The 14,025-nt window shown below is 37.1% G+C and overlaps 1 protein-coding gene across 1 annotated transcript in view; it reads right to left on the reverse strand.

The window, feature by feature from the left end:
- The window catches only part of COL25A1 (collagen type XXV alpha 1 chain), a 503,765-nt gene that overhangs the window by 298,843 nt on the left and 190,897 nt on the right, over positions 1-14,025 (reverse strand). The gene's annotated exons all lie outside the window — the stretch shown is intronic.

Below are 14,025 nucleotides of genomic sequence, written 5' to 3' on the forward strand. Positions count from 1 at the left end.
AAAGGACCCATACTTTCCAAACCACTTCAAGAATAGGACATTTATATAACCACTGTTAATCACAAAATTTGAGAGACTAGAAAACCAAATGAAATAATGTAGAGGTCATATTAACTACTGATTCTATGGATTTTGGAATCATACTGTCTTGAGTCGTTACTGTCTCTAGTACTTAGTTTTGTGATACTGGATAGGTTACTCAACCTGTGAAAACTCAGTCTCCTTATCTGTAAAATGGGTATTTTAACATAAACTACTTCAAAGCATGTGGTCCTTGTAAAGTATTAAGGGTATACAGGACTCACAACACATGCAGGAGGAATGTTAACTATTATTATTTCACACAATTTTCTATTGATCTATAAATCTTTAAAAGATGCTTTCCTTTAAGAGATTTTATGTACAGTAATAAAAATATAGTCAAGTCAAAACTTCTAAACTGAATCTTTTGCAGAATTTTATACAGAGTCAGAATATTGCTTTTTTTGGGGAAAGAAAGATTTAACAATAAATATGGAACTATTCATAGAAATCTATGTTAACATAAAGATTGTGTTAAACTGACTTGGAAAAGCCAAAATTAACCTGATATCCATCTGAAGTATTTGAATTTCTAGATAAGAGGAAAACATATTTAATGTTATATGTAGCTTTTTTTATAGAAAAGAGAAGATATGGCAAAAATACAGCATTCTATTTTTACCAAATGTTCTGTTTAACTTCCATGAAAAGTGATGCTTTGGCTATATTATGAATAGAATATTTATATATAATGTTGCAAACAAATGTTGAGAAAAAATTCAAGAAACTATGAGAACATAAAAGAAACATGCAAGATAATAAAGATCTTTAGAGAGGGGTGCAGAAATACAGAATATATAAGCACATTTATGAGGGCAAAGACTATTTACAACAAAATTTAAGGTTAAACTAGATTTAAATTATGTGCAGGCACTTTAAAGTTGATTAGGAAACGTTAAAACAGTATTGCAAGATGAGGATGCCTGCTTATTGTCCCTCTAGCATTTCTAAACCGAAAGAATGAAAATATTTATTAAAAAATCTCCTTCTTAATACCTTTACCATCAAGTTTATCTTTCCAGAGAAAAATGTTAACCTCTAATAATTAAAGCTAATCATAAATGTCCACACAAATAACTCTGAGAAGGTGTGTTTCAGAGGGTGCAAAGTTTCAGATGTGACATTGAAAAAGGATGTCACATGCTATATACTGTATAGCTATTTCTGGTCTCAGAATTCTAGAATCAGCTTTGCAGGAAAATTTAAGTGACTACTTCAGAGGAGCTTTAAATGAAAATCTAAGTGGACGATAAGGGGACTGGGAGACAATTCATAATTTCCTTTTTAAAGTATGATGAGACTATGTTGTTTACATCATGAAATACTTCTGGACAATTTGAAAATACTTCAAAGTAGAATCCAAACAGAGTCAGAAAAACCATAAATATTCAACATATTTTGTCAAATCCTATGAGTCTTAGCCATAAACATGAAAGGTAGAGGCTGAGGAGGAATGGACAGGTAAAGCCAAACTCGCAATGATTACAAAGTGAATAAAAATGCAGTAAGCAGTGAAGTTTGCTAAAAAAGCTAAAGGAAATAGTTTTTGATGCTCCAAACCTAAGTTAAACTGACCTCTTGAAAGATAAAGTTGAAAACAAATTGTTTGTAAAAGAATAGTGTGATTCACGGGTGGGGGGGGTGGTAAGAAGCTTTAAAACAGAGATTGAAGATACATAAAAATGTAAAAAGTATACAAAGGAAAAAAAAATCTTTCTCAAGGTAACCATCAGTCACTTTGTTTGCAGAAGCTAATACAACTCTGCTGCTTTCCTAGACTCACCAATCTGTTTTCTCCAAAAACAAGTCTAGGTGTTTCTTAAATTCACCTATGCTCTCCTCCAACTGCCTTTCCCAGTAATTTATTCCATACATTATCATCTCGCTCATGACATACTCTCCCCATCATGGAAAGCAGACAAGGCTACCCTTCAGGCTGACATCTGGCTCTTTCACAAAGCTGAGACCCTTTCAATGCTCTTCTTAGGTTTCCCTTTCACACACCCTGAACTGATTGAGCTACTGCTGAAAGGTTCTTCCTCATCCCCTGTGAAAACTCACAACTCACAACCAAAAGTTTAGTGAACTTCATTCTATAAATAAATAACCCATTACACATGTCCAGGCTATCATTTTTATAAAAAAGCTTAAAGAGTAACATTAAATGCTCTGTATTTCTGTTTTTGTGATATTTTGCTCCCTTTGGGAATTAACTTCTTTATAAGAAGCATTTTCCATTATACAGAGTTGCAGCATGATTATCATGCTTGCCCTATAGAAATCTATCAGTTACATTTAATTATTCTAACTCCATTTATTTCAAAGAAGTATGAAACTTCTAACTTTAAATGTATGCATGCACATATATTTATATGTAAATGTAACATATAAAACCATAAATGTATAAAAATCACTTACACAGGTAGATAAACATGTATTTGATAATCTTGTGATTTTTTTTTTCTTAAACTTTGTACAGACATAGAAAACAAACTTACAGTTGCCAAAGGGGAAAGGGAGAGGGAGAGGAACAAATAGGAGTTTGGGATTAGCAGATACAAACTACTAAATATAAAATAGATAAACAATAAGTGTCTATGGTATAGCTTAGGTATAATTGATTATGGTATAATCAATAGCCTATAATAAACCATAATGGAAAAGAATATGAAAAAGAATATATATATTATTGAATCACTTTGCTGTGTACCAGAAATGAACACAAGTTGTAAATCAACCATACATCATTTTAAAAAAATCTATTTTGTCTAATATTAAAATAGCCACTCCAGCTTTCTTTAATTTCTATTGAATTTCTGAATATATATATAGTTGAGTCTTGCAATTTATCCAAAATAATACTATCTGCATTTTAATTGGGGAGGTATTTAGACCATTTATACTTAATGTAATTATCATTGTGCTTAGTTTTAAAATCTACCCTTTTGCTAAATAAATACTTACAGGTCACATAAACACTGAACTCTCACAGTGGCTTGATAATAGCACTACCACTCAAGAAAAAAAAGATTCCTTAACACAAAGAACTTTAAGAGTCACAGACACAAACTAATGTTCTGAAACTTTCATTCTTGTCCCCAGAGAGTGCTACAAAGAAATCTAATTTCATTAACTTCAATCAACTATGTTAAATACATAAGAGACCATTATCAAATTATTTGTTTTCATAGCAAACTCATTCTATTTCTTAGCACCCAATTATACTTTTTAAGTGATGGTTTCACAATCAAATCTGCATGTCAAAATGTTAACTCTATAGACAAATTCAGCAGGACGTTCAAACTACATTCCTTTAGGCAGCATTCAGTTCAGTTCAGTTCAGTTCAGTCGCTCAGTCATGTCCAACTCTTTGCGACCCCATGAATCGCAGCACGCCAGGCCTCCCTGTCCATCTCCAACTCCCGGAGTTCACTCAGACTCACATCCATCGAGTCGGTGATGCCATCCAGCCATCTCATCCTCTGTCGTCCCCTCCTCCTCCTGCCCCCAATCCCTCCCAGCATCAGAGTCTTTTCCAATGAGTCATCTCTTCACATGAGGTGGCCGAAGTACTGGAGTTACAGCTTTAGCATCATTCCTTCCAAAGAACACCCAGGACTGATCTTCTTTAGAATGGACTGGTTGGATCTCCTTGCAGTCCAAGGGACTCTCAAGAGTCTTCTCCAACACCACAGTACAAAAGCATCAATTCTTCGGCACTCAGCTTTCTTTACAGTCCAACTCTCACATCCATACATGACCACTGTAAAAACCATAGCCTTGACTAGACGGACCTTTGTTGGCAAAGTAATGTCTCTGCTTTTGAATATGCTATCTAGGTTGGTCATAACTTTCCATCCAAGGAGTAAGCGTTACCAAATACTTTTATTTTCTGCCTTACATTATGCACTCAAAGTCTGTGCTAGTCAACAGTTCCATTATTAAAATAAAAATTAATTTATCACCTATGTTTTAGGATCATGTCTAAAGTCATACGATCAAGCCTATAAAGCACTAATATTTTATTTGTATCTGTAGCCATGTATCTACTTTCATAAAGTAGCAAACAAATTTCAAAGTAACAGTTCTTCCAGAAACCAAAAAACCCAGAATGTTGACATTAAAATACCACTTGCCATGGAAAGAAACTAGAATTCCTTGGAGAAATGTCTAAGTTCAGGTCTGGGATAGGAAATAATCAAGAGGAACCTGCAGTTTTTTGTCAAACTATGTAGAAAGGAAGTTATCAAGACCACCAGAGTTTTGTGAAAGGGCTCACAAGCCAGTTTGGATAAAACATGGGGCAATTTAAGTACTAATAAAGATAATAACTACAAAGTATTGACACATTAAATTCATGAGTTTTTAATGATATTAAAAACACAGATAGACATTGGTCAATTTGGGCAGATGCTAGGAAACCAATTCATTATTCTGAACAGTGATAAATGAAGGGAAAGAATTAGGTATGGCTCCTTCCTTTTCTATAGAAATTGTAGCTCAGAGTAACTCGAATAGATGATGATAAGAAGTTCCTCTTTCAAAAATATTTCAACTAATAAGTGAAAAAGGAATACTAAATTAGAAAAATCACTACTCTAACTACCAATTTGAAGGAAATACTGGGAACAGAGGGACACATTAAAAGACACCTTTGGGAATGCAATAATAAAGTCCAGACTGTAGGAAACTATAGGACAATTACCTAACTTCTTCACCAACAGTAATGAATGAGAGAGGCAACCTACAAATGAAAAATATGTATGAGACATATCAACGAATTTTGAAAAGCTTGGATTCTGATTCAAACAAGAGAAACACTAAGTCTATATAAAATCAAGGAAATGAAAATACTTGTGAATCTTTGGTGATATTCAGCAATTATTGCTAAGTATTATATATGATAACAGGATTGTAATTACAACAGAGTCCTAAACTCTTAGAGATAAATAATGAAATATCTGCATATAAAAGAATATTTTATTTTGAAACTTTTCAAAATAATCTTAGCATTGGGAGAAAAGAAGGTAGGAATACAGGCCGTATATGGATCATTGTTCAGGCTGGTTGAGGAAAAACTAATTTCATTAAGCTAGTCTCTATGCTTTTGCATTTGTTTGTAATTATCTATGACAAAAAATTATATTAAAAAACTCCGGTCATTTTATTCAAACTAAATGACAAAGAAATTGGAGAAATATAAATAATTTTATATTTGATAATCTCATACTGCATAACAAAAAGAAAATGGAGAGATATGAAAAGGTAAAATCAAGAACTATGAAAATGTCTCCAACTACTTGGAAATAGGCCATTTTCCTTCTTCTAAAGAGTGTAAAATACCATAGGAAGAGTTCTGGTACTTGTCCTTAAGGCTGCTTTTCTCAAGGAAATAGATGGTAAAGATATTAAATAAAACCCCAAAACTTCTTCAGCAAACTTTACTGTACCAAGCAGCAGCTTTTCATTTTAAATACACTTCAGTCTCCCCTATAAAATCTATCAATTATATTTCCATTTATTGAATATGGTTCATTCTAGAAGAAACTTCTAGAAAAAATTTCCTGTCAAAATGACCTTACTCTATAACAATCCTAAGTACCACTTTTATTCAAGAGAAGGAAAATGGCAACCCACTCCAGTATTCTTGCCTAGAGAACCCCAGGGACGGAGGAACCTGGTGGGCTGACGTCTATGGGGTCGCATGCATGTATTAGAGAAGGAAATGGCAACCCAATCCAGTGTTCCTGCCTGGAGAATCCCAGGGATGGAGGAGCCTGGTGCGCTGCCATCAGTGGGGTCGCACAGAGTCGAACACGACTGAGGTGACTTAGCAGCAGTAGCAACATACTATTTTCTAGGATGTCAGACATGATCCCCAAATGCATTTAATGAACAAACTGTTGGGGTCTTCTACATTTTAGTGTGAGTGCTACCGCTCATACAATGAAGATGAGAACACAGGGAAAGGGACATTCTTAATCTCTTTACTAAAAGAAAACAAATTTTTAACACAATTATCTTTCTTCTCCGTCTCCCCAGTTCCATCCCAGAATATCCTGTTACAGATTATTGTTACAGTGACCTATGACATATTTTTTAAATCTTGAGAAAGATGAGCAGTGATTTTCTACTTCAATTGGTCATGCCTCATCTTTTACACAAACTACACCTACTTAAAACAAAACATTGACATTTATATTTATTTTGTGAGTGCAAGGGTGTTTTCTTTACCTTAAAATTCGCCCTCCCCAAAAGGGAGATCTACGAAATTCTGAAACTATATATTTTATGAGAGGCTGGCCATAAAGACTGACATGCTTTTTCATCACAGCTACTTTATAGTATTATTCATAACACATGAATACCTTGAAGAAGCATTCAGCTATTTCAGAAGCCATAGAAAATAAATAAATAAAATTGCTACATAGGAAGAATACAAATAAAAGCATTTGTCTCTATGTCTTATCAACAATGGACAAAATATATTAAAGAATAGAAATTAAAGTTCTCATCCAAATGGAGCAGTATTTCATTTTGCATGTATAATTCCATACATGTATAATTCTCAATATTCTTTCAGAATGTAATAAGTGCTCCAGTAAAAGGTTTCTTAACTTAGTGTAAAACCTAATGATAGATACAGTACTTACCATAAGTCCCAATGAAACAATTTAGACAAAAAGTGATATTAAAGAAAATGAGGCTGTTACTAAAAACACTTGCCCCCACCTCCATGAAATTCCCAAGGAAACATTTTTTTCTGGGTTTCTTACCTTCATGAGATCTCCAAGAGGTATTTTCCACAAAGTCTATTATTTACAGATTTCACCCACCTTTCATCCTCAAAGATGACCAGACATTTTAATGTTTAGACCTCAACATAACAGTTCAGAAGTGGGTAATATGTATTACAGTTCCCCTTGAGCTAATATAAAATTTTTCACCTATTTCCATCACGAGAAGAAAACTAACGAATTGTCATATAGCAAGATAACACTTTTTACTGTTGACAAGAGAAACATGGAAATGTCTGGGGTGGGGAGAGGAAAACAGAGGAGATTAAAGTCAGTTATCCCTCCCCTTTCATCATGCAACTTCACCTAAAATGAACAGAGAGCAATACCATCCCCTATACAGAGAATAATGCTGACATCTCTAAAGTCACAGTAACAAGTATCAGAAACGGATGGGCTTTACCCAAAACCAGGTCACCAGTATGACTACTAACGACTTCTCAAAACAAAGACATACTTTAAAATAAATCCAAACTCTTTGTTCTTTCTCTCATTGTCTGTGTCTCATGGGTACACAGCGTACCTTTGAGTAGAGAAAGGGATCGATGTATAACAACATTTTTTCTTCAAATTCCTTTAACTTTGAATTCCATGTGATCAACTCTTCCCATCCTTTTGTTTTTAAAATACAAATCTAAAAAGTATCAGCATAAATGTTCAACATACTTTATAAACCTATTTATGTACATGTCCAAGTTACATGAAATCTATATCTTGTGTGAAAATACAGCTAATTGTTTAGAGCATTTGGTAGGAAACGTTTTTTAAAATTTTACCCTTTAGGTTAAAAAAATGCCTACTTTTTTCCTTGGATATAGAAATAAAATATTGTGTTTAGTTTATATTTATTTCTGTGCAGACTCTGAAACACAAAATATATACATATGCATACATTATAGAAACATTAAAATATATGCATGTGAAAGTGAAAGTCACTCAGTCACATCCAACTCTTTGCAATCCCATGGACTACACAGACCATGGAATTCTCCAGGCCAGAATACTGGAGTGGGTAGCTGTTCCCTTCTCCAGGGATCTTCCCAACCCAAGGATCAAACCCAGGTCTCCCGCATTGCAGGTGGATTCTTTACCAGCTGAGCCACCAGGGAAGCCCAAGAATACCAGAGTGGGGAGCCTATCCCTTCTCCAGGGGATCTTCCCGACCTAGGAATCGAATCAGGGTCTCCTGCATGGCAGGCATATTCTTTACCAGCTAAGCTACCAAGGAAGCCAAATGTATAAATAGAGTATTTAAAAATTCAAATAATTTTATTTCTGATGTAGATACACCTTGAATAACATGAGAAGATTCAGAGAGACTGAGTGTGTGCTATAGAGTCAAAGAACAAATAATCGCTGGGAAGAGCTTTTCTTTTAAAGTTCTGCATTAACTCCTCATCACTCAGGGTAGAAGAAAGTAGTAGCCATGGATCACCGGAAGTGTCCAAGATCACCATCTACTCACGTCTTCTGTATTTCTTGCCCTTCAGGCCACACCACATTGTCTCCCTTAAGGCAGGGGTCCCCAACCCCCGGGCCACAGACCTCTCCCCGTCTGTGGCCTGTTAGGAACTGGGCCGCACAGCAGAAGGTGAGTGGTAAGCAAGCAAAGCTTCATTTGTATTTACAGTCGCTCCCCATCCTTCACATTACCACCTGAGCTCAGGAAAACAAGTTCCGGGCTCCCACTGATTCTGTATTATGGTGAGCTGTATAATTATTTCATTATATATCACAATGTAACAATAATAGAAATAAAGTGCACAATAAATGTATTGCTCTTGAATCATCCCCAAACTATCCCCCTTGCCCCTCCCCCATCCACAGAACTGTCTTCCATGAAACCAGTCCCTTGTACAAAAAGGTTGTTGTGGACGGCTGTTTTAAGGTACAAATTGAAGGACATTCCTGGTCCTGTCATTCAGTGGTGAGCGAGCGCTGCTGAGCATGCTCAGGACACCCACCACAAAGGACAAGGCGGCTGCAAACGCTGTTCCAGGAGCACTCAGAGATTCGAGTGAGCACCCGCTCCATTTTTCCCCTTCTCTATTCTCGCCAACCTACAGCTATTTGTTACTTACTGTCTATTGACCAAAAACTATTAGTACCATCCTACTTTGGACCTTTCTACTATATTATAAATAACTCCCATTGGCACCCCACTCCAGTACTCTTGCCTGGAGAATCCCATGGATGGAGGAGCCTGGTGGGCTATAGTCCATGGGGTCGCTAAGAGTCGGACACGACTGAGCGACTTCACTTTCACTCTTCACTTTCATTCATTGGAGAAGGAAATGGCAACCCACTCCAGTGTTCTTGCCTGGAGAATCCCAGGGACGGGGGAGCCTGGTGGGCTGCCGTCTATGGGGTCGCACAGAGTTGGACATGACTGAAGCGACTTAGCAGCAGCAGTCCTCTATCCTCCATTAAGATGATGTCAAGTAAAGCATTAAAAGAGCTTTCATTGTCATTTCTTCTGATATTACCTAATGGCCATGTTTCCTAAAACAGTCTTCAATCACAAGGCTAGAGGAAACCAGGTACATCTAAAAAGGGACCACATCACTGATTTGAAATATGTCCCCTAGGGTTGATATATTCAGCTGGTATTTATTCAGGAAGCCTTTAACTTCCTGGATAAATTCTCTATCATGTTTATCATGTTTATGTTTTAGCAGTCACTTTGAAATTTCTTTACTTTTGTTTTCCATAATTCCATTTTGTGATTTACAGACTCAGTCCACTTTTTCTCACTGTCCCTGGAATGTTAATGCTTTCCAAAATTCATATCCTTTACTCTCTTCTCTGTTAGCTCTTTTTCTTGTAGGAGTTTACCTACCTCTATGGCTCAACCTCGGAGAAGGCAATGGCAACCCACTCCAGTACTCTTGCCTAGAAAATCCCATGGATGGAGAAGCCTGGTAGGCTGCAGTCCATGGGGTCACTAGGAGTCAGACATGACTGAACGACTTCACTTTCACTTCTCACTTTCATGCATTGGAGAAGGAAATGGCAATCCACTCCAGTATTCTTGCCTGGAGAATCCCAGGGACAGGGGAGCCTGGTGGGCTGCCGTCTATGGGGTCGCACAGAGTCGGACACGACTGAAGCAACTTAGCAGCAGCAGCAGCATGGCTCAACCTAAATATTTATGCCTCTCAAATCTGTAGCTTTAAGTCACATATCACTCCTAATCTCTAGGTAAATATCACCAGTTTCACATGAGCAAAGTCTCCAAATGCCTTGTTTACAATTTGCACAAAACTGGATTTTTCAGGTTATTCCTTCACTCTTCCCCATTCCTAGCCTCAAACTCATGCTTTATACTCCCTCAGTTTATCCTGTTCCTCTTCATTCTCTAATTTCAATCAAGAGTATTGGCACCACTGTCTACCAAGAAATTGGAGACAGTGGACAGTGGATAAGAGTCCATTATCCTGGACTCTTAGTGTCACCGCATCTAATAGGTTTTCAAAATCTATAGAGACTGGATAACATATATACGTTTCCCTTCCCCCTTTCCATATCTACTACCACGGGTTCAGCTTGGCCCTTCGTCTGCTCTTGTCTGCAATTGCAACTGCATCCTACCTGGTCTCCGTGACTACAATTACAATCCCATATCCCTGAAAGGTATTTCCAAGTCAGCTCCAGAGTGATCTTTCTAAACATTTAAGCAGATAACATTTATCCTTCAAGAATTCCTCATGGATAGGATCAGTTCAAAACTTCTACATGGCACACTAGGCCCTTCAGAATCTTTTCATAGTCACTGCTTCATATTTTTATTCAGCTTCTCCTTGTACATCTACACATAGGATCCTTATTCAGCCATAGTTGTGTTTCCTCAAGGTACTGTGGTATATTTTTGCAAATACTATTCATTCTATGTGGAATGTCTTTCCTTCCTCTTCTCTGCATCCAGCAGGAATTAACTGCTTTATGTTTATGCTTTCTGGCTCAGTAGCAAGCCAGCAAAGTGCCCTGTCTTGGCTTTGGAACCCTTCCCCTGGAACTTCCCTGATGGACACTGGTGGGTACAGTCCAGCGCTTCCGGACTAGATTTGGCCTCGGCCAGCTGGGTAATGGCTAGACCACCTGGAAAATTCTTCTTATTCTTTAAGTCTCAGCCCAAACATTACACTCCTTTGTGAAGCTATCCCTGATCTTCCATCCCTGATCTTCTTGGACTTTAAATACATTCCATTACACAGCTTTCGTAATGTTGTAGCCAAGTGCTTACTTTTCTCCTTCATTAGTTTATCAGCTCTTTAAAGGAAGAATGTAGTATTTATTTTAAATCAACAATGCCAAATAATGTCAGGAATATAGTAGATGTTTAATGCTTAACACATAATGATTGAAAAAAGTTTATTTTTCAATGTCATTTTTCTACAGTGAATATTACCCTAAAACTAAAGAAATGCATACTTTAATACACTGGAAGAATCTCATATTTAGTCTTTGAGACAGATTATGGTTTCCTCAGACTTCTGTTTATTCTCTCTAGTTTCTGTTTGTTTGTTTCTATCCTACTGCCTTTAATGTAATCTTTTTTTTTATTTGCACTAAATAAATATTTACTGAGTAAAGAAATGGTAAATAAATGGATTAATTTAGTAGTATAAATGAAATCATATCATTATATTTCCATTTTCTTATAAATAAACATGGGCAATAATTGTTGGATGTTACAGAAGATCCTCCAGATATTTAAATGAAGTCTGAGACTCCTCCTCATTCTGAAATGATTTATTTCTTCTCTTCTCATGGGAAGTAGATGTGATTAATGATAATGACTACTGTCTACTCTTCTTAAGAAACATTAAGGTATTATACATATATCCTTTTAAGATACATATATCCTTTACAGGTTAAAGCTTATCTGTCCATAGTAAATGTGGTGAACTGTGGGTTAGAAATCTCCTTCACCCCAAATTCCTGTTTGAAAAATATGCTTCTTTGCTCTTTCAGTTCAGTCGCTTAGTCGAGTCCAACTCTTTGCGGTCCCATGGACTGCAGCATGCCAGGCTTCCCTGTTCATCACCAAATCCCAGAGTTTACTCAGACCCATGTCTATCACGTTGGTGATGCTGTCCAACAATCTCATCCTCTGTTGCCCCCTTATCCTCCTGTCTTCAATCTTTCCCAGCATCAGACTCTTTTCTAATGAGTCAGTTCTTCGCATCAGGTGGCCAAAGTATTGGAGTTACAGCTTCAGCATCAGTCCTTCCAATGAATATTCAGGACTGATTTCCTTTAGGATGAACTGGTTGGATCTCCTTGCAGTCCAAGGGACTCTCAAGAGTTTTCTCCAACATCACGCTTTGCTCAACTTTGCTCTTTAGAATATGTGATTGTTACAAAAGATTAGAGAAAACTGCTTGAGAATCTAGTATTAAACTTTTCATAGCCTGTGGCTAAGAGCACAGGCTAAGAAGCAGCAACCTGCTTGGGTCTGGACTTCAGGCCACAACTTGTTAGTATATGTGAGATGTTGTTGGCCACCTCTCCAGCAGCCATAGTCCCCTGACCACTAATTTTCTTTGCTAACAAAGCCCCATATTGTTCACTTTTCTCTGAGGGTCTATTTGGAGGAGAAATAGAAGACAAAGGTAAAAAGGCAAAAAGATAGGACACTGAAAGATGAACTCCCCAGGTCGGTAGGTGCCCAATATGCTACTGGAGATCAGTGGAGAAATAACTCCAGAAAGAATGAAAGGATGGAGTCAAAGCAAAAACAACACCCAGTTGTGGATGTGACTGGTGATAGAAGCAAGGTCTGATGCTGTTTAGACCAATATTGCATAGGAACCTGGAATGTTAGGTCCATGAATCAAGGCAAATTGGAAGTGGTCAAACAGGAGATGGCAAGAGTGAACACTGACATTCTAGGAATCAGCGAACTAAAATGGACTGGAATGGGTGAATTTAACTCAGATGACCATTATATCTACTACTGCAGGCAGGAATCCCTTAGAAGAAATGGAGTAGCCATCACAGTCAACAAGAGTCCAAAATGCAGTACTTGGATGCAATCTCAAAAACGACAGAATGATCTCTATTTGTTCCCAAGGCAAACCATTCAATATCACAGTAATCCAAGTCTCTGCCCCAACCAGTAATGCTGAAGAAGCTGAAGTTGAACGGTTCTATGAAGACCTATAAGACCTTTTAGAACTAATACTCAAAAAAAAGATGTCCTTCTCATTATAAGGGACTAGAATGCAAAAGTACAAAGTCAAGAAATACCTGGATTAACAGGCAAATTGAGCCTTGGAATACAGAATGAAGCAGGGCAAAGGCTAATAGAGTTTTGCCAAGAGAACGCACTGGTCATAGCAAACACTCTCTTCCAACAACACAAGAGAAGACTCTACACTTCAACATCACCAGATGGTCAATACCAAAATCAGATTGATTATATTCTTTGCAGCCAAAGATGGAGAAGCTCTATACAGTCAACAAAAACAAGAGCTGACTGTGGCTCAGAACATGAATTCCTTATTACCAAATTCAGACTTAACTTGAAGAAAGTAGGGAAAACCACTAGACCATTCAGGTTTGACCTAAATCAAATCCCTTATGATTATACAGTGGAAGTGAGAAATAGATTTAAGGGACTAGATCTGATAGACAGAGTGCCTGATGAACTATAGACGGAGGTTCGTGACATTGTATAGGAGATAGGGATCAAGAGCACCCCCAAGGGAAAAAATGCAAAAAAGAAAAATGGCTGTCTGAGGAGGTCTTACAAATAGCTGTGAAAAGAATGGAAGTGAAAAGCAAAGGAGAAAAGGAAAGATATTCCCATTTGAATGCAGAGTTCCAAAGAATAGCAAGAGAGTTAAGAAAGTCTTCCTAAGTGATCAATGCAAAGAAATAGAGGAAAAGAATAGAATGGGAAAGACTAGAGATCTCTTTAAAAAAATTAGAGATACCAAGGGAACATTTCATGTAAAGATGGGCTCGATAAAGGACAGAAATGGTATGGACCTAACAGAAGCAGAAGATATTGGGAAGTGGTGGCAAGAATACACAGAAGAACTGTACAAAAAAGATCTTCACAACCCAGATAATCATACCTAGGTGTGATCACTCACCTAGAGCCAGACATCCTGGAATGTGAAGGCAAGTGGGTCTTAGG

The sequence above is a fragment of the Bos grunniens genome, chromosome 6 (assembly GCF_055505025.1).
Source record: "Bos grunniens cultivar Pamir isolate PY7600 chromosome 6, Bosgru_T2T1.0, whole genome shotgun sequence".
In the NCBI taxonomy this organism is placed as follows: domain Eukaryota; kingdom Metazoa; phylum Chordata; class Mammalia; order Artiodactyla; family Bovidae; genus Bos; species Bos grunniens.